Source organism: Macrobrachium rosenbergii, chromosome 28 (assembly GCF_040412425.1).
Source record: "Macrobrachium rosenbergii isolate ZJJX-2024 chromosome 28, ASM4041242v1, whole genome shotgun sequence".
In the NCBI taxonomy this organism is placed as follows: Eukaryota; Metazoa; Arthropoda; class Malacostraca; order Decapoda; family Palaemonidae; genus Macrobrachium; species Macrobrachium rosenbergii.
The window spans coordinates 21,067,501-21,088,001 of record NC_089768.1 but is presented as its reverse complement, the minus strand read 5'-3'; the positions used below and the strand labels follow the sequence as shown (position 1 = coordinate 21,088,001).

Here is a 20,501-nt window from a genome sequence, read left to right as displayed (position 1 = left end):
AAGGAATTGTCCTATTAGATAAAACTGATTACAATGAAAAAATGTTAACTATCTTAAGAGACCAAAGTAAGTTCACAGAAATTGGAACACCTGATTTTCATAATATCGTTATTATTGAGGATAAAATTAATAGATTTTTACGTTCTTTAAAAAAAGATAAAATCATTGATGAGAATACATACCAGGATTTGTTTGTCACAGGATCATCGTTTGGGGTCCTATACGGTCTTCCAAAAGTACATAAACCTAATTTACTCATGAGACCTATTTTAGCATCCTATAATACACCCAACTATAAATTGGCGAAATATCTAGTACCTCTGTTGGAACCTTTGACTAGAAATAATTTTACTCTTAATAATTCATACACTTTTAAGGAAAAATTTTACCACAAGACGCGGATCTTAAAATGGCCAGTTTAGATGTAGAATCGCTTTTTTACTAATGTTCCTGTGGAGGAAACTATCGATATTATCTTAAGTAAACTTTTCCTGAACCAGATGCTGTTTTAACAATTTTAGTCGAACATCTTTTAAAACTTTTTAGAGCTGGCAGTGCGGGACACTGCCTTTATTTTCGATGGCAAGCTTTTTAAACAAACCGACGGTGTAGCCATGGGTTCCCCTTTGGGTCCAACTTTTGCCAACATCTTCATGTGCTCGCTGGAAGAGCGCATGTTGGATGAATGCCCACCAGGTTTCACCCGCTTTTTATGTTAGGTATATTGATGACACCTTCGCCCTATTTAAAAAAAAAAAAAAAAAAAAAAATATATATATATATATATATATATATATATATATATATATATATATATATATATATATATATATATATATATATATATATATATATATATATATATATATATATATATAGTGAATTTAAGCTACTGACCAATAGAAATATTGAATATTCACCTCAGTGGATATGAGTTATGATCAGATGAAAACGATTAAAAGCTGCCAGCTCATCTCGGCTATGGGAATATATGCTGTACCGGAAAAAGGTCAAATATAGTATTCGCCACACAACAATTATAGTTATATGGCATCCACTGTAATATCAGTCTAGAAGGTCAGACTTAGGCTGTTAGGAAAACTAACACACACACACACATAAACACACACACACACACACACACATATATATATATATATATATATATATATATATATATATATATATATATATATATATATATATATATATATGTATTTACTGTATATATCTAAATTTTAGAATAATTGATATCAGGTGAACAATGGGTACCCTTACATTTTAAAACAATGATATACTGTAAGACCATTTCCGATCAAGCTCAAATTAGGAGCTTCGGATGTTGTTATGTTCTGTTCTCACACTGGAGAACTGTTTTCAAAACAAGAATCGCATCAATAGGTTCCGGTCTCAAATGCTGGTTTTCATGCGGTTTCTTCACATCAAACCTGAAATTTGATCAGTGCTTGCTCGTGGATTCTTCATAGGTTTCTGCATTCATCACCGAATATTATTCCTCTCAGACCTCCGATGTTCTTTGCCGACTTAATGTAGTACGGCAAATTGCCAAAAGAGTAAATGAGTTTTCCGTATTCTCTTATATATTGTAAATAAAAAAGAAATTAGAAGCATGTTTAGGTCTGGTTGACATTAACCGAAGAGAGGTTCTTGATGCTGAAGAAAATTGCGAACAGAAATAAAAGCGGAAGAATGAAAAAATATGTTCGCAGTATTGTAGGACCGTAGGACAAGACACTGAGACTGGCAATGAAGATTGTTTTTATGCCTATGTAAAATCTCAGTGCTATGTATATTTCCCAAAATATCTCCTTTGGAAAAAGTTAAGTTAGGTCTTGTTACCTCAGTCATCATACCTACTAAATTGCTTTAAAAAACTAAGAACATATTTTCATTAATTTTCGTACTGCGTATCATGGAATTCAAGTTTACGACTAGCGTACTTTTATTTTTTGTTATATATATTTAATATTTTGTTCGTCATAAATGCCCCCGACATCGCATTCCCTTGTTAACATGAGCCTCGTGCAGTAATATATACATAATGTTTATGCCTGGTGTCGAATAGATGTCCAATATCTAGTTAACTTGGTATTCATATTAAATGTCATGCTTTGAACATTGAATTTGCGGAGCAGAAAACGAGAGGTAGAAATGATATTCAATGTCTTAAATGCTAATAATATAAATGTCCTCTAAACAATGAATTATTTTCTGAAAGATATCCATTAACTTAATGTTAAGTTTGTACTTTCAAAATATATTTTTTTATTTCAAATCCTTGTTTCTCTGGATCTTTTGAACAGTTAAAAAATAATTTTTTGGGGGTTCAGGTTAATTGTATAGCAACCTAATTATTTTCAAAGAGGAATCTATTTTCTAACTTGCTTCTCGTTTATAGGACACGAATAATACAGAACGAGAAAAATGGCCTGTCACCTGTTACCCTGAAACCTATTATTTCTTCTGGTACATTTCTCAATTGATGGTTATAATTCTTTAAATGCCCTTCCCTTCAGTGTATCATACTCTCTCGATCAAGGAAAATATCTCGTTTTTTCCATGATGCTAATTGTATCACTCTTAATCTTCATAATGCTTTTAGATATCCAGTTACCCATATGTATTCGATAAAGAAGTTTTATTTTCATGAATACTTTTTCATCTTCCTCGAAATACTTTAACATGCATAACAACTTTGGCTTCTTTCGGAGATAGTGGCATTTAATATAGACAGAATTATTGGAATTGATATGTAGGTTTTTGTTTATATCGCAGCATACATACATGCTTCACCTTTCTTATAGAAAAAAATTCCCAAACTCACATAGAAATTTCTGGTACCGTGTTTACTTGTCCTCTACGCCCGTTCTTTTTCCTTAGCCCTGTGAGCGGCACGTAAGGGGAAATCTTTTTTTGTAGACGTTTATTAAGATTAAGTGTTGTGTAAATTGCAAATTCCTCTCGTGTCCTCAAAGGCATCCAAGCCCCTGGCACTTTTTCTGGGTATCTCCCATTACTCTTCGCTGTTTCTTTTGAAGCCATAAAAAAAAAAAATCTCTCCTGTATGTCCTTTTTGGTTCAGGAATCTCTCTCTCTCTCTCTCTCTCTCTCTCTCTCTCTCTCTCTCTCTCTCTCTCTCTCTCTTTGGGTTTAATGAAAATTTCACGGGTCGTCTTTCGCTTTGGCAATTGTTGTTCGGTAGCCGGTGCCATGAGAAAGGACGCCCAAGAAAGTTAAAAAAAAAACAGGGCACACATGGAACGCTCCCAAATGAAAGGAAGAGAGGCTGGTTGGAGAAAAGTGAACAGGACCTATTAAATTTTTCTTATTGATTTTTCAAAGTAAAGCCTAAAATTGTCTCATATTTCCATAAACATGGCAAGGTTAGCGCACAAAGAAAGACTGAGTATGCTTTTTCGTTGTGTCAGTCCATGATAGTTTTGAAGTTGTGAAAATTTTTGAGGGATAAATCAGTCTAGCTATATCTGAATTTTCTCTTATTACATTTTTTTCTTATTTCCAGTTTCTATGACCAGAACTCAAACGTTAACCTTTTATTGTGACATTATTACTCAATTTACTAATGGTACTGCTTAAGTTAGATGGTGTTTGAAATCAAGACTTGAAAACTAATTCAATAGACTTTTGTGGATAAAATGATAGCTCATAACTTCAATTCGGGAGAAAGAAATTAGAAACCTGAATGATATTGGACAAATTTAGACCTTTTCTTATGAGGGAAAGTCTAGCTGGCTGGAAAAAATGAATGTTAGTATGGATTTTGGAACAATGGAACTTGTTGATAGATGTTGATATTTGGGAGTAAATATGACGAGCTACAGCAGTATGAGAGAAAATGTGAATATTAATGAGTGGGTGAAATAAGAAAGGCAGCTGGATCTCAACAAAAGAATTTGTATGGAAGAGGAATATCTATGGAAGCAAAGTTAGTATGTATAAAGGCATCGTTGGGGTGTAAATGTTGATAAGACATGTCGATAAGGTTAGTTTGCTTAAGTAAAAGGTTAGTGAGTATTTTGTGAGATGGTGTAGTCATATGGAGAGAATAAGATATGGCAGTGTGTGAGAAAAGGCGTAAAATTCGGAGGTTTTGGAAAAATAAAACGGAAATGTAAACTGGTTTAATGGTCGCATTGAACAAAAAAGCCATCTTTTCATATTTACCACCATCAAGTACGCGTTCGAAACTTCATTTGATTCATGTTCCTCGTACGGATAGGTTATCAAAGTGAAAAATAGCTAGAAGTAAATTTATTTTTCATCGATGTTTACAGAAAACTCAAGTGTTCTCGGGTAAGCGTGATAAGATAAGTAGGGTAAATAATGGCCTGTCGGATGATGGTCAGAGGAGAAAATTCCCTCTCTCTCTCTCTCCCTCTCTCTCTCTCTCTCTCTCTCTCTCTCTCTCTCTCTCTCTCTCTCTCTCTCTCTCTCTCTCCTACAATCACACTGTTCATAATATATGGCTCAGATGACAATCAATTCTCAAAGGTATTTAGGTAAAAAAAAAAAACAACCTCTGATACGTACTTTGCTGTAAATGGAGATATTGCCTTCCAGGCATCTGAGACAGTATAATCATGATTAAACATGTCGCCGTAGTTGTGACGTATAATCCCCAAGAGGAAATAATTTCTCTTTACTAAACTTTACTAAAAAAAACCCGAGGGGAAAGACGACCATTAAGAGACCCTTTCTTTAAAAGGCTGTTAACGTTGTTCCAATATTGCGCGAGGCAAGGTGAGGGCATAGGACTACAAGCCACGGTTTAGAGAAGTGTGAGGAAATTTGGGTCTGCGAGGCACAGTTGACAATCAAATACTATTTCTAGGCGATAAAGACCTCACAATCAAGATAAGACTTTCATTGTCGCAAATTGCGTTCCATGTTAAGAAGAAAAAACACAATAAAATGACTCTCGAGTGTCTCGTTATTGTGAAGTGTATCCGGATTGCTCGCACTTCCAGGTAGAGCGGAGTGAGAATTAAGTTCGGTTATTTATCTGGAATAAGCTTTAGCACAAGTGCCTCAATGGGAGTTGATGTTAACTAGTGTTAATAATGAATAAGTGAATGCGCTTTGATGTTACTAAATAATTCCATGTTTAATAACTTGTAGTTCAGAGATTATAAAAAATTATGCTTAGTTTGATGAAGATCTAGAAAATAATATACTTTTGAAGATAAAGAACATGGCACATAGAATAGAGGATATACTTAAATAAACAAAGCCCTCCTCAAGAAGATTTGCAAAGATAGAATCTCGTTTATCGATTCAAATGCTAGAATAGACGGTACCCTCATTTATGCGTCGGTATGACGATCACAGTCTCTCCAAACTTCTTTATTGCCATCGTTAAGAACCCCACGGGGAATAACTGGGTTACAAAACTCTACGGCAATTGTGTGTCGGGTTTCGATATCTTGTACCTAGAATCTTTGTAACAAGATTAAGCGATCTTCCTTCCTAGAAGTTCCTTCCCCCAACCCCACCCCGACCTTCCCAAAAAAAAGGGTCGATTTCCGATAGTTTTCAGAATCGATTAAAATTTTACCATTCACGAGCCCAACCTCTTGAAAAGTTTTCGTAAAATCCCGCACATCACCTTTTGGATAACCCTGCTAGCAAACAAAATATAACCTCATGGGCAAAGGATAATTCTAGTGCAAACTACTTCCAGTCTAGGTACATCCTTGTAAAGGAAAATGTTACAAAGCAAATCCAATTAATGGTGATCATAATAATATCAACCAAAGGAACGCTATCCAACCGCAAATTATTAAGCAAAAGAATATATCGATGACTAAACCAGAATTGTTGAAATGTAGATCCAAACCACAACAGGAAGGTAAACCTATCATGGGAAAATCCACAACGAAAAAAGCTGTTTCAAGAGAAAAAAAAAGGTCAGGAACGCAATGGTTCTATTTTCTTGGAGAAAACGGTAATGCTTTTACTGAGAATTTCTAGAGATCCTGGGTAAATTTTAGAGCACCATTTCCTTGCAGTTTTCAAGCAAGCCATCCATTATAGAAAAGTATTTTTTTTAGAGAGAACTTTTTTCGTGAAATCTGTTTTTTTAAGTTACTGAATTGCATATATAGCATTAAAAAGAATATTTTTTTTTGTCCAATCCGTGTTGGCACGCAATACAAAAGCTACATGAATTTTCAATGAAAAAAAAATAGGAAAATGCAAATATGTAGCAAGTTTAAGCGTTATTTTTGCATAATATTCTCATAAAACCTTGCTTTTCTATTAACCCAAACAGTGATAACATTGATTTAAAATCGAGTTTGCATATTTTTGTTTTCACCAGTGTTTATAAAAATTGATACTCACATTCAAGATATGTTTAACTCATGAATTAACAAATGCTGTCTTTCACGTCAGCTTACAGGCTACAGAAATGATTATTCAAATGTAAATTTACTGTCTGTTCTGTATAGCTTTAGGACAGTTATTTTGAAGTAATATGATTGATACTAACATTATGAGCGCTCTATGACATTTGGCGTAAATAGAATCTCTCCAGAGGTGTTCTGAAGCTTTTTCCTGTGGCATTTTCTTCACTTACACTGCGCATAACCTGGCCTTATGTATATCTTTGAATAATATAGATATTTACTGACCTTTTTTTTTTTTTTCGCAAATATGAAGCCACAGTTATCATTTGATGTCTAATTCTCTATACCCTTGGTAATTTCTAAATTAGACCATGGTTCAAATGCTAGCCGGCACAGTGGTACTTATCAATTATAGTTCCTCTTGTGTGTACGTTATTCACAAGGTATATTGAATTCGATATCAAACGAAAAATGTTGCTTAATATTTGTGAGTATATATGTACTAGTGTTATCCCTCACACGTGCCAGCCTGATAAATTCATATCCTTCAAAGGTACCGCTAGGTCAGAGATGAATGCAAAGATTGAATGTATTACAGGAAATATATAGTGTGCGGGTAGCGATATTTCATCATCATAGAAAATGGAACCAATTACCGTATTCCAACATATGCAAAAAAGCTCTACTGTTCCCTTTAGCTGCATGGGTGAATGACATCGTGATGATTTCATTCAGTTCAAATGAGGATGTGAACATTAAATGACTGAATGAATTTGGCTTTTGAAAAAAGAAAGTAATTGAAATTAACTCTGAATGCTCGACTTCATTTTAAGCAAAACCTTCGTAGTGAGAGGTAAAAAATTACTGGCATGTTTTCTGGAGTAATAATTAACAGCCTAAATGCCAAATCTTACTTGATTTTAGTAAGTTTCAGCAAATACAAAACAATTTTTAATAACTAGGGTTAAATTTCTCCATCTTGGGCTCCTCAACCTTCTAACACCTAGTGTTCGTAAAGTGTGTATATTTTTCCTTGCATAATTTTGCCATCAGTAGCCATAGATTTTGTGATATATCCTGTATCGACAAACTTAAGGCTTTCTCAAGTGTTTTGCAAGCTCTTAATTACGAAGCGGAGAGCCCATTTTTGTCATATTAGGGTCAGCATTGATGCTGCTGCTATTTTTTTCTTTTTTTTTGTTCTTTATTCTCTGTTGAGCAGATGCCCGATTCTTTCTTTGGACCTGCCTCAATAAAGCTCTTGTCACTTTTCAAAGGATCTAAGATATTAAATTTCTCCTCCAGAGTTGTGGCCCCAAAGCACATTCTTGGACTTTCGTACAGCTTTCTCGCCGCTTAACCACTTAAGAAGCATTTTTCACTTGATCAAAGGGTGCGCACAAAACAAATAACAAAGGTAAGGTAGGCATGGTGTAGATTCCTCGGCCGAGTGTTGGCTGTAGACTAAGGCCAGTGCGTCATATGATCACATGAGAGGCAGCAACAACCTATAGGTTTCAGATACTTAATTTATGTTGATTCATCCCAGTTTTGGGCGAACAGGAAATTCGTGAATTATATTTGAAACTTCAAAGAACTCTTTTTTTAAAGATTTTTCGTCAGCGTCCTTATAAATTTCACACACACACACACACACACACACACACACACACACACACACACACATATATATATATATATATATATATATATATATATATATATATATATATATATATATATATATATACTGTATATATACTTATACTGTATATATGTATTATATATATAATTTATATATACACATATATATATACATATATATATATATATATATATATATATATATATATATATATATATATATATATATATATATATATATATATATATATATATATATATATATATATACTGTGTATATATATACACTGTGTATATATATAGTTTTCATAACCAGTTCCTCTAACTAACGCAATAGCTTACCAATTGTTACAGTATACGCTACCATGTCCACATGCAGACTAATTTTATTGAGTTGTTCTATTCATAGACCTCAAAAAGTGTTCACTTCAAAGCATTCAGGATACGCAGATCTCCCATGAACTGAATTTCCATTACGTTTCCTAACGAGAGAATATGCCACATCTGAATGCTGTTTGGCGAGCCAAGAAAAGAGCGGCCTATTCCTAATGGGTTCCTGATTGCCAATACATCGTTTGCATTTTTATATCCTTTCTCAGTAGTAAACACTATTTTTTTTTATTAATATTTTCGAACTAATTTCAACAGAGTTACAAAAACGTTTCCAGTTTACGCCGTAAACTATGATGGTCAGAAAGGCCAATGCACTTGTACCCTTGATTTTTGTATATATGATGAAGACTTTTTGTGGATGCTAGATTTTTTCAGAGATAAAATGTTTTATTTCAGTATGAAAGAATCTGCTTTACGTATTTTATTTCCTTTTAATCTATTTCTTGATTTTATAATTTCCAGAATGTATTTTGCAAAACACCCTAAAAAGTTTTTTCGTTGTGAAACATTGATATTTTGGGAGGAACGTCTGACAGTAGAATATTTATGTTTTGAAAGGACCAATTTTTGTTGAACAGTTCAGTGTACTCGTAAGTCAATGCACTCATAAGTCAGCCTTTATTGGATAAAAAGAAAAAAAAAAACAAAGTTGGAAAATAGGAGAGACAGCGAGCTGCCATCCGTTATAAACTTGAAGCATCTCAACTTCGAATTAAGTCTTACTTTCTATGAGATTTCGAATTTTATCGCAGAACTTCCAGACAAATTCCGCCACAACTTAGCATTAACTCGGACAAATTCCGGTGAAAAATCACATTCGGTTTTTACTTTACTCTGGGTAGGTTCGCAAACTGAAGGCGGAGCTTTGTGTGGCAGGAAAAATTGACATTTTTATAAATGATTGGTGGTGCATTCCGGAAGTAATCTCATCTAATTGCCAGTATGATGGAGGGACAAAGATTGCAGTTTTCTTCATCCATAATGAAAAGAGTCAATCTGAAAAACTAAAACTTGAAAGGGGAGCTACACAATTACGTTAATTAACTCAGAAGAAAAACTCTCAAATTATTTCTCTTCTCCAAAGCGCAAGAATTCTTTTCACGATATCTTATGTCAATAATGACACACAAAATATGTTAAACTAATAAAATAAGCAAGGGATGTTATTTGATTTCATTCTTGGAATAATTTGACATACTTGTTTACGTTTGATATACTCATAGAGATAAAAAAACAGATGCATGCAAGTACACGCACATATACACACACACACCCCCACATATATATATATGTATATTTATATTATATATAAATATTTATGTATATATATACTGTATATGTATCTATATATATACATATATATATATATATATATATATATATATATATATATATATATATATATATATATATATATATATATACATAGGCCAGTTGCACTTATCTAGATTATAATTAGAGCCATCCCTTTCCTTGCACTGCTGTGGGAACGTGACAATATATATATATATATATATATATATATATATATATATATATATATATATATATATATATATATATATATATATATTGTCACGTTCCCACAGCAGTGCAAGGGAAGGGATGGCTCTAATAATCTAGATAAGTGCAACTGACCTACAAGGGGGCTGCGATCCAGTGAACAGAAAAGTGCAATAGTGAATATACTCAAATTGTCATAAGGTTAAGGGTTTAAGGCAAACTTTAGAGTGTCCACTCAAAATGCATAATTCACTAAATGATCAGAAGAGAAATATTTACAGGAGCTATCAATGGAGCCCCGTGGCACTATTCCAAATTACTTTACTAAATGCACCAATCACTAAGCAAAGTGCCACACAATGTGCAAGTATTATCACTACGATATGTCGCAAAGATGGGAGAGGATCCTAGAATGCACAGGATGGGGTGCAGTAGTCAAAGCGGGAGCACACTGGATTTCTGGGTATCTTGATCGGATATGGTACCTGTAGTTTGCAGGATGTTGGCACCATGGACCTACAGGTAATTCCACACAACAGGTACTCGGATCTGCAAGAGCAGGGCCGTTGAAATATACGAAATGAAGGGAATGACATACACACACACACACACATATATATATATATGTATGTATATAAGCATTAAGCTACAAACGTCCTTTAATATCCAATTCGCTCTACCTCGGAAATAATATATTTTCATATATGTTACCAAAGGGGAATTTTTTAGTTGATAATAAGTTGGTCGTCCCGTGGGCTCGAACCAACGAAAGACAAGAACTCAGGACTACAGTGAAGCATTTACCCACACGGCCAACAACTTGTTGGCCGTGTGGTTAAGTTGTTGGCCGTGTGGGTAAAGGCGTCACTGTAGTCCTGAGTTCTTGTCTTCCATTGGTTCGAGCCCACGGGACGACGAACTTATTATCATCTAAAAATTCCCCTTTGGTAACATATATGAAAATGTATTATTTCAGAGGTAGAGCGAATTGGATATTAAAGGACGTTTGTAGCTTAATGCTTGTATATGGATCACGGTGATGTGATAAAAAGTCGTATATGTATATATCCTCCAAGGCGGGTCAGGGAAAGGCACTGTCCATATACATTTTATTATAATATGCCGACCTTTCACAACTCCTCATAGTTGCATTTTCTAGGCTGCAAACAGCGAACATGGCAATCAGTAAACTAATGAAATCAGAATTACAAATTAGAATTAAAATAAAGAATTCAGAATAAAATTACTAAAACCTATGCTAAAGGAACAAGCTGGTGACAACCTACCCAGAAGGAAGCTAAAAACAAACTACTGTACTCGCATAAGTCGCATTGAGTATTACAAAAGAGAGAGAGAAAGAAATAAATAAACTTACAGACAGAAGAAAGTTCAACAAGACCATTAGGCAATAAACAATTGTGTGGAGTTTAACGGTGGTACAGTCAGTTTGATTATAGATTCAATTATTGTTAAATCATTTTCTTTTTGTACCTGTCCTACTATTGAAAAATCTTTATTTTTTATAAAAGTTTTACGTATCTTGGGATGATTCTTGATATTAGACTGTTCAGGGCTGGACAGTCTGTTCCCGGTTCTGAAGCTGACTCCTCTGTGAGCATCAACGCGTACTCGCAACAGCCTCTCAGTACATCCGACATGGATCCCCTGACTACATCTGGGTCACTTGTACTTATATATAACGTTGGATGTAAATAAAGGACTGAGCTTGCCTGTAAACTTGAAGAGGAAGCCAACCGTTCAGGGGTTCTTTGGAATGAGTTTGAGGTTAAGGGCCGGTAATCCCATTTGAATGATGTTTAGAAATTTCTGTTTGCAGCCTAGAAAATGCAACTATGAGGAGTTGAAACGTCGGCATATTATAATAAAATGCATATGGACAGTGCCTTTCCCTGACCCACCTTGGATTGTTCTTCGAGCTGTTGCGCTGGAAGTTGAGGTATATATATATATATATATATATATATATATATATATATATATATATATATATATATATATATATATATATATATATATATATATATATCTATATATATATATATGTGTGTGTGTGTGTGTGTGTGTGTGTGTGTGTGTGTGTGTGTGTGTGTGTGTGTGTGTGTGTGAATGTGTGTTATACTGCTGACAAGCTCCTATGGAGGTTAATAAGAGTAAGCATCACCTGTTACCAGAAGTCACACCCATGCACTTCTCTAAAAGCTATGTTTACATACCATTGTAAAACGAGTTACAATTGTCTGTCTCTTGCCATATTACCCATTTTGTTTTTTTATACTAAATGTAGTTAATTTTTAGTTGAGAAAACTTGCCGCCTTTACTCTTCCTAAAAATTATAGTGCATTTTTATTTCTTGCTCAAAGGTAAATATGATGTATACATGTTATTTCGACAAAGATAAATCTCTTGACATTCATAACTATTAATCTTAAGAGAGAGAGAAGATAAATGTTTTAATCAAGCCTTCAAGAATTTATAAGAATATTTCTAGTTAAAATGTTGAAATGAAATCCAGTGGCTGTTCGAAATTTGTTTGTGCTTTTGAAAGTACGAAATCCTCAGTCTGTTGATGTTGAGTAATTTCTTGGTAGTAATATTCTCACCACAGTTACTGATTAAATTTATTTTCAAGTTAGAGGAATGTGGCCAGCACTCGAATGCTACGCGTTTATTGGATACACCATAAATATTCCCCATTGGAAAACCACATAATTCATATTTTCCTGTAAATCAACATTCACATGTGAATAAAACGATTCCACTAATTAGTTTGGAATAAATGGCATGCATTCGCATCCTATTTATGGTGACTTAATTAAAGTTCCCCGTAACAGCCACTCTACATTCAGAATTAATTTCCTATTTTCATTTTCCATGTGATAAAATAATGAAGATGAAAATATGCTATTTTTGGCGATGACGGGTTGACAAATATGCTGTAGGTTTAAGTCAGTATGCTTACGCTATTTGGAAATTGGAAGGTATCGAAACTAAAAGAGAGATAAATTAATAGCAATTATCTATGTTTATATTAGAAAGTACAGAAAACTGATGACATTTTTCAGTATGAAGTAATAAACTGTAGATCCATTTCTTAATGAGGATTAAAGGCATTGCCCAACACAGCTTGCGCTACCATTTTCTAATACAGTAAATACTACCATGCGCTTGTTGTGAAAAGTTACTCGTTTTTATTAGTTTTCTGTTAAAGAAAACTATTGAGATGGCTATTTGTCTGTCCGTCCACTCTTTTTTCTGTCTGCCCTCAGATCTTAAAAACTACTGAGGCTAGAGAGCTGCAAATTGGTATGTTGACCATCCACCATCAAATGTATCAAATTGCAGCCCTCTAGCCTCAGTAGTTTTTATTTTATTTGGGGTTGAAGTTAGCCATGATCGTGCGTCTGGCACCGCTTCAGGTACCAGCAACACAGGCCACCACCGGGCCGCGGCTGAGAGTTTCATGGGCCGTGGCTGAGAGTTTCATACAGCATTATACGCTGTATAGAAAACTCGATTGCCCCGAAGGAACTTCGGCGCATTTTTTACTTGTATTTTTGAATTTCCTTGTCCCACATAACTTCAAACTTATTGTTTCACATGCTATGCAGATGGTGTTTATCCCAGCTTCGCCATGCCTTTACTACTGACGGGTAGTTTGCAGGGCAATCTGCGGCATCTGTGATAAAGTTGTTTTAGCGGAGAAATTTTGGTGATTCTGTTTGGCCATCCATTTTGACATAGAACACTGAAAACTAGATATTGTAAGGTTCATCCGTCCTTTTTCATATGAGGGGTCTTTCACCTCTGTGACATTTTCGTTTCTCTCATTAGAAGCTGCACAAAAATTGGTAATTTTTCCAGTCTGTTATACATGGTATATCGTATGATGTTTGGAATAGATTACTATAAATTTATCGTGTTTTGAGGGTGTGTATCTCAAGCCTTTCGAAATATGCATTTGAGATTATCTGCAAGACTATTGTTTTATGAATACTTGTTACAAACAAAATTTCGACGCAGTGACGAGCATGGATTCACATATACGCAAAGACAAACTAAAATATTGATCAGATCAGTACTCATAAACACCCGCTTTTAGATAAACAAAGAAAAGGAAAATTTGCTTGAAATAGCCACGAAATGAAAAGACGGACGGGAATATCAGCGCTTGGAACTACTTTGAAAATATGCAAACTATGACGGAGATTAGAGTAATCATCATCGAAAATGATTACCTGTAATTATCATCAGTGGAGTATTCAGACTCGCGAACGCTTGCCCGAACGCTATAAAAAATAATGCCCCTCCTTCCGGTATTTCGTACCCTGCTGACGTTTTTCGTACTTACAAACTGATATGATTACGGTGAATACACATGCAAGAACCTATAGAGTATAAATTCTTTCTTATACATATATGTATATATACAGAAATACCTGCATATAAATATACACATATATGTATAGATGTATATTATAGGCATATATAATATTATATATATGAATAAATATATATATATATATATATATATATATATATATATATATATATATATATATATATATATATATATTGAATGGAGCTTTATATAGTGTACATGAATATGTTACATTGTGCATAACGTCAATTTAATGATTTTATGTTTTACAATCTACAGTGACGACATGGAAGTATTTATACATTCACACGCACACACACACACACACACACACACACACACATATATATATATATATATATATATATATATATATATATATATATATATTTTTATATGTTTCCTGGTGCAGGTGGATCTTATGACTCCACAATTATTACTTTTACTCGAAAATGGCCTTGTAAGATACCCAGGACATATAAAACACAAACAAAAAAAGAAGTACACGGAGCGGAGGGCTCTTCACTAGGGGAAGTGCGTGAAACACGTGGATATAAAAATAGTTATATTTGATAGCACACAAGGTCAAAAGGAAAATTAACTGAAAATACGGTAAATTACTGCCGTAGAAGTCCTCCCGAAGGGGGAGCTTGGGAATGCCAGGAACACGGACCAAGGATAATTCTGCTACAGGCGTCTTTCTGAAACGATATTTGGACCCACGTTACACATCTAATGCTGGAATTTGGGGATTGAATTACTCGGGGTGCACTGAAGGCGCCAAGGACTCCCCGAGGCGTTACTTGTGACTCAGAGGAAAGAAGCTGTGAACACGTGGGCCTGGCTTGAACCAAGGAATATCAGGGAACACAAAGTTATAGGCCCAGAGATTAATAAATGCAAAAGGGCTAAGTAATCGTGACTAGCAACTCGTTTTGGGTACATTACCACATTTGTAGGGGCGCAGGGATGACGACGTCTTCTGCCGAGAAACACGTGTGGGAGCGTGGATAAATGGTAGCCTCCCTCTCCAAGGTATTTCTTCAAATCGTAGATTGGGGCGGAAAAGGGCGCCCTTGGGATGATGAAAAGGCCGCCGTTTAATGTCAGCTCGCGTTTGGAAGACTTGCAATCCCCCTTGCAGTCTTCTAAGGCCACGTGGAATGGAACACGGGGCACACAGGGCGGCGATGGGATCCACGTGGCGGCGAGCGGAAGAGGAGGGCAGGGGCAACGGCCCGAGAGGCGTGACTGCTTGGCTTAAACTAGCTAGCGCGTGTGAGGAGAGCTATCCTGGCCCTGACCTTTTATTGCTTCTGGACAGGGGTAGGGGGGGCGATGTCCTGACCCAGATCGCCGACCCGGATATCATAGAAAACGATTTTCTTTCCTGTACCAAAGAAAACAGTGCAAAGCCAGTTTACTGTCCCCAAACTATTATATTTTCTCTGAGCCCTTATTTCCCCCGACCTTCAAAGGTTCAAACCAACCCAAAGCAGGGAAGGAGAAGAGTTTCTAGCTTATTTTGGCGCTACTCTTTACAGCTCCCCTGTCAAGATAATATTCACACCTATAAACGGGTGCGAATATTGACAAAAGCAAAAATGAGCGAAGAAAACGTTCGACTTTATTCTATCTTTTACTTTGCTACAACCTTTACTCTACTTTATTTGTAAAACTCTGATGCCACACTAATCAATAACAAACTGAAGATTTACTTTAGGAGCAGAGTGCAATTTAGAATATACAATAAAAGGGTAAACTTGCTTGCAAATTAATTATTGCTCAAATACTTCCTAAGTACTGTTTCTACCCATTCTTTATTCGATTTACTTTACTGGGGTAATAAGGCGCTCAAAAGAAAATAAACAAAGAACACTTCAAAATTTCAAAATAACAACAACAAAATAAAACATACAAGGCAGAATTTAAAAGGAAACAAATGTAGACCCACTGATTCCTTAATGCTATCCTGGAATTACAGGCATGCTATTACTTGTGCCTTGAAGAGGCGGCATTCGTGACAATACACTGTAGGTATTAAATAATATCCCCTTTACCAAAATTGTAATAATAGAATTCAATTCTTCTTTTCAATCGACCTCCAATTGTTCACAAGCTCGACGAGCATAACTAATATTTCCCACGAACGCTAATCTGAAGGGGCAAGAACTTGACAGCTGTGAGGCAAAGAGATTATTCGCGGGTTTTAACTCGCCAACTTAAATGACGCTAAATTTTTACGTCTGCAGCTTACAACTCGGGTGTAAGCTAAAAATAGACTACTCGACTTATGAATGGGAGGATAAACAAATGAAGGGGAAAATGGACAAGGATAACATTCTCCACATGGATAATTAAAAAAAGAAATGTAAATAAAAATAAAGGAAACTACACAGAACAACAACGAAGGATATTACTTCATACTAAAGGGCGGGCCGCACCGCGGTGATTAAAAGGCAACGTTAAAATTCGTAAGGGCAGGAGTCTTGTGACTCAAGATTCGTAAAAAAAAAAAGAAAAGATTAAATGCAAAAGTAAATAATATACGTAGAAAATAAAGGATAACAGAGTGAGGTATTTATGATTTACTTCTTTTCTAACTTCCGTCGCCAACAGACGACGGTCAGAGCTAACTCTCAGCCCAAGGGCGGGGAAAGAAACCCAAAGGGCGCGACCCCTTCAGGAAGAGTTGACACGCCTGCCTTGTGCCAAAGGACGGGCGTAAGGGCGTGCCACTTCCCACTCTGTCTCTCTTACTGCTTCAAAATAAAATGATTTATACATTTCAAAAGGGGATGATATCCCATATATTAACTGCCGCTTGCGGTGGTAAGTAAGGGAAAGTGTGAAGGAAAGATCGATAGAGAAGGATGAGGGATAGAAATTCCAAAGGAAAGGAAGAAGATAGCGGAAGGCCTTGACATCCTCTCCTGGATGAAAGGTGCCAAGACGTTCAAAGATGAAGAAGGGGGCCCTATGCCAAGTTTGCACAGGGGCCAGAAGAGCTCGGGGCTCCTTGTGGACTACCTGCGATCGCCCACACCCGTGGTAACTCCGCCGCGAACCTCTCCTCCTTGGACCGTTGTCCTTGGCCGGGGATCGGAGGGCCCGAGGCCAAAGGGCGGCAGGGGTGCCATCTGGGTCAGCTGCTGCGACAACTGACCCAGGAATTTTGTTCGCCATCTCGGACATTAACCGGCGCAGATCGCAGAGTTCATCGGCCCAGGAAGGCGGGGCAGAATCGTGACTCGCGGAGGAATCTGCGGCGGGCGGCGAGAGAGGGGACGGCCGGAGGGGCGGGGTCGACTTGCTTGCAGAGGTGACCAGCTCAGGCACTGACATTGGCACTGGCGCTGGTGGCGATGTGGTGGTGGTCTCGTCTGTCTGGACGGACGGAGACTGGCACTGCTCAGTGCGCCTAAGGGGCACTGGCAGAGGAGTTGAAGGCCGAGATTCTCCTGAAGGGAGATCTGGCCGAGGCCTCGGCACTGGCACTGATGCCGTGCCGGGCACTGGACTCGGATTTGGATGATTTATTGGGGAATGGGGACCCCGTAATGGTTGTGGCTTGAAAGGGGACGCAAAGTCTTGGCCCAGGATGACGTCATAGCCTCCTGGAATGTGTTTCGCTACGGCGAGACGAAGGGTCCTGGCTCTGTGGGGTCGGGTGACCCTCAGTTGGACCGTTGGGAGGATCATCTTAAACTCGTTTATGCCCTCAATGGTGACGAGCTTGCGTCGGTCAATTCTAGCTCCATAGGGAACTTTGTCCCTCCTTATGAGGGAAATTTGCGCGCCAGAGTCGTCAAATGCCTTGACCTGGCGTGCTGAGTATTTACCTCGAGGAGGTGCCACATAGATGGGACCCTCGGCAGGAGGGCCTAAGGACTCGGGATTCGTTACTGCCAGGGCGACGGCGGGAGTTCCTGCCTTATTATTTCTAGGGCATTTTGCCCATGAGGAAGAGTGGCCATAAACCTTGCACGCCGTGCAAAAGGTTTGGCTGAAATCTCTTCGCACTGCCCCGGCAGAGGGCGCAGGCGACTTATTAGGGGGCTGTCCGGAGAGAGAGACGCGGGTGGTTTACTGCGGCATTGCTCCTTGGCATGCCCGATCTTTTTACAGAACCCGCATACAACGGGCTTCTGTGACTGCCCATTCTTCGGCGGAGGGCACCCGAAAGGAAGGCAGGTGGAGTAATTTTTGCGCTGGAGGAGCTCTCCTGGGGGTGATGAGTATCCCAGGAGTCGGCGATGCGACAGCATTCCACCAACGTCGTAGGCTCCTCTCGGCGACGTGCGTGGCGAGGGCCGGAGGGGTGTAGAGTAGAAAGTGCTCTATTTTTATCTGTTCGATTGCCTCGTTGAGGTCGTAACCCCCACGGACTCGAACCATTTGGCACGGGCACGCTCGGACTGGTAGGCCCAGTCTGCCCAGGTCTGGTTGGCTTCTTTCACTTGCCCTCGCCAGCGCCTCCTCCAGCGTTCAGGGGTTATCTCGTACGCCTTTGCGATAGTCTGGCGTACGACCTCCCAATTTTCCTGCTCCTCCGGCGGAGGGCCCTGTAGGCAATCAGGGCCTTCCTCCAAGGAACTTGCCCAACACCAGGGAGAGTTCGGCGGCACTCAGGGGCAGGCCTTTAAAACTGTCTCGGCGCTGTCGAGCCACACCTCGGGCTCGGCCTCCGTCCACTTCGGCATGCAGGCGAGAGCCTGGCTGAAGGCACTCATCCCTGGGGGCAGGGGAGGCGAAGGGCCACTCTGTTGCAGCATGGCGAGTTCATGGGCACGCTGCTTGTCCCTTTCCTGTCTCTCTGCTGCTTCTCGTCTCTCCTGAGCCTGTCTTTCTGCTTCTCGTTCCTGCCGTGCGGCTTCTTCTCGTCTCTCTCCTGAGCCTGTCGTTCTGCCTGTATGGCGTCCATCCTCTCCTGTACCCAGTCTCTTAGTTCTCTCCCGGAAAGGCCGAGTTCCTTCCCTGAGGACATGAAGAACTTGAAATCCTCGCTCTGCTGAGACCGTGTCGACATTTTGCAGGCGGGAGAGGACGCTAGTAACACACAGAATTAATTTCCCAGAGCTGTGGGAATCTTGGACACTTTTTCAAAGGACGTATGATTGGTCTCCCTATTTACCGACGAAGCGGGCTGATTGGGGACGATGAATTAGCGATGATTGGTCTCCCGATTTACCGACAGAGCGGACTGATTGGGGACGATAGATTAGCAATGATTGGTCTCCCAATTTACCGACGAAACGGGCTGATTGGGGACGATGAATTAGCGATGATTGGTCTCCCGATTTACCGACAAAACGGGCTGATTGGGGACGATAAATTAGCAATGATTGGTCTCCCAATTTACCGACGAAGCGGGCTGATTGGGGACGATGAATTTAGCAATGATTGGTCTCCCTATGTACCGACGAAGCGGGCTGATTGGGGACGATGAATTAGCGATGATTGGTCTCCCGATTTACCGACAAAATGGGCTGATTGGGGACGATAAGTTAGCGATGATTGGTCTCCCTATTTACCGACGGAGCGGGCTGATTGGGGACGATGAATTAGCAATGATTGGTCTCCCGGTTTACCGACGAAGCGGGCTGATTGGGGACGATGAATTTAGCAATGATTGGTCTCCCGATTTACCGACGAAACGGGCTGATTGGGGACGATGAATTAGCGATGATTGGTCTCCCGATTTACCGACGAAGCGGGCTGATTGGGGACGATGAATTAGCAATGATTGGTCTCCCAATTTACCGACGAAACGGGCTGATTGGGGACGATGAATTAGCGATGATTGGTCTCCCGATTTACCGACGAAGCGGGCTGATTGGGGACGATGAATTAGCAATGATTGGTCTCCCAATTTACCGACGAAGCGGGCTGATTGGGGACGATGAATTTAGCAACGATTGGTCTCCCAAGGTAACGACAAACGGGCTTGCCAGGGACTAGATTGGGATATATATTTAGGTCTCCCGAATTACCGACAAAACGGGCTCACTTGGGGACTGAATGGAAAATGAATCGGTCTCACCAACGGACCGACGACACGGATTTATTGGGGACAAGAATAGAATATATAGGCGCCCGGGAATTTCCGCACAAACGACGTCTGATCAGCGAGGGCGCTAGTTTTAATGACTTATGGGAGAAGTGTTATTCTC

General features: G+C 38.5%; 2 long non-coding RNA genes across 2 annotated transcripts in view; one reads left to right on the top strand and one right to left on the bottom strand.

Moving 5' to 3' along the window:
• Positions 1–20,501, top strand: part of LOC136854118 (uncharacterized) — a 409,448-nt gene that overhangs the window by 35,856 nt on the left and 353,091 nt on the right. The window lies entirely within an intron of this gene.
• Positions 14,881–15,623, bottom strand: LOC136853908 (uncharacterized). The gene is made up of 2 exons (XR_010857572.1): positions 15,277–15,623; positions 14,881–15,029 (listed from the first exon to the last, which is right to left on the bottom strand). It is a non-coding gene; the product is annotated as an uncharacterized lncRNA (long non-coding RNA).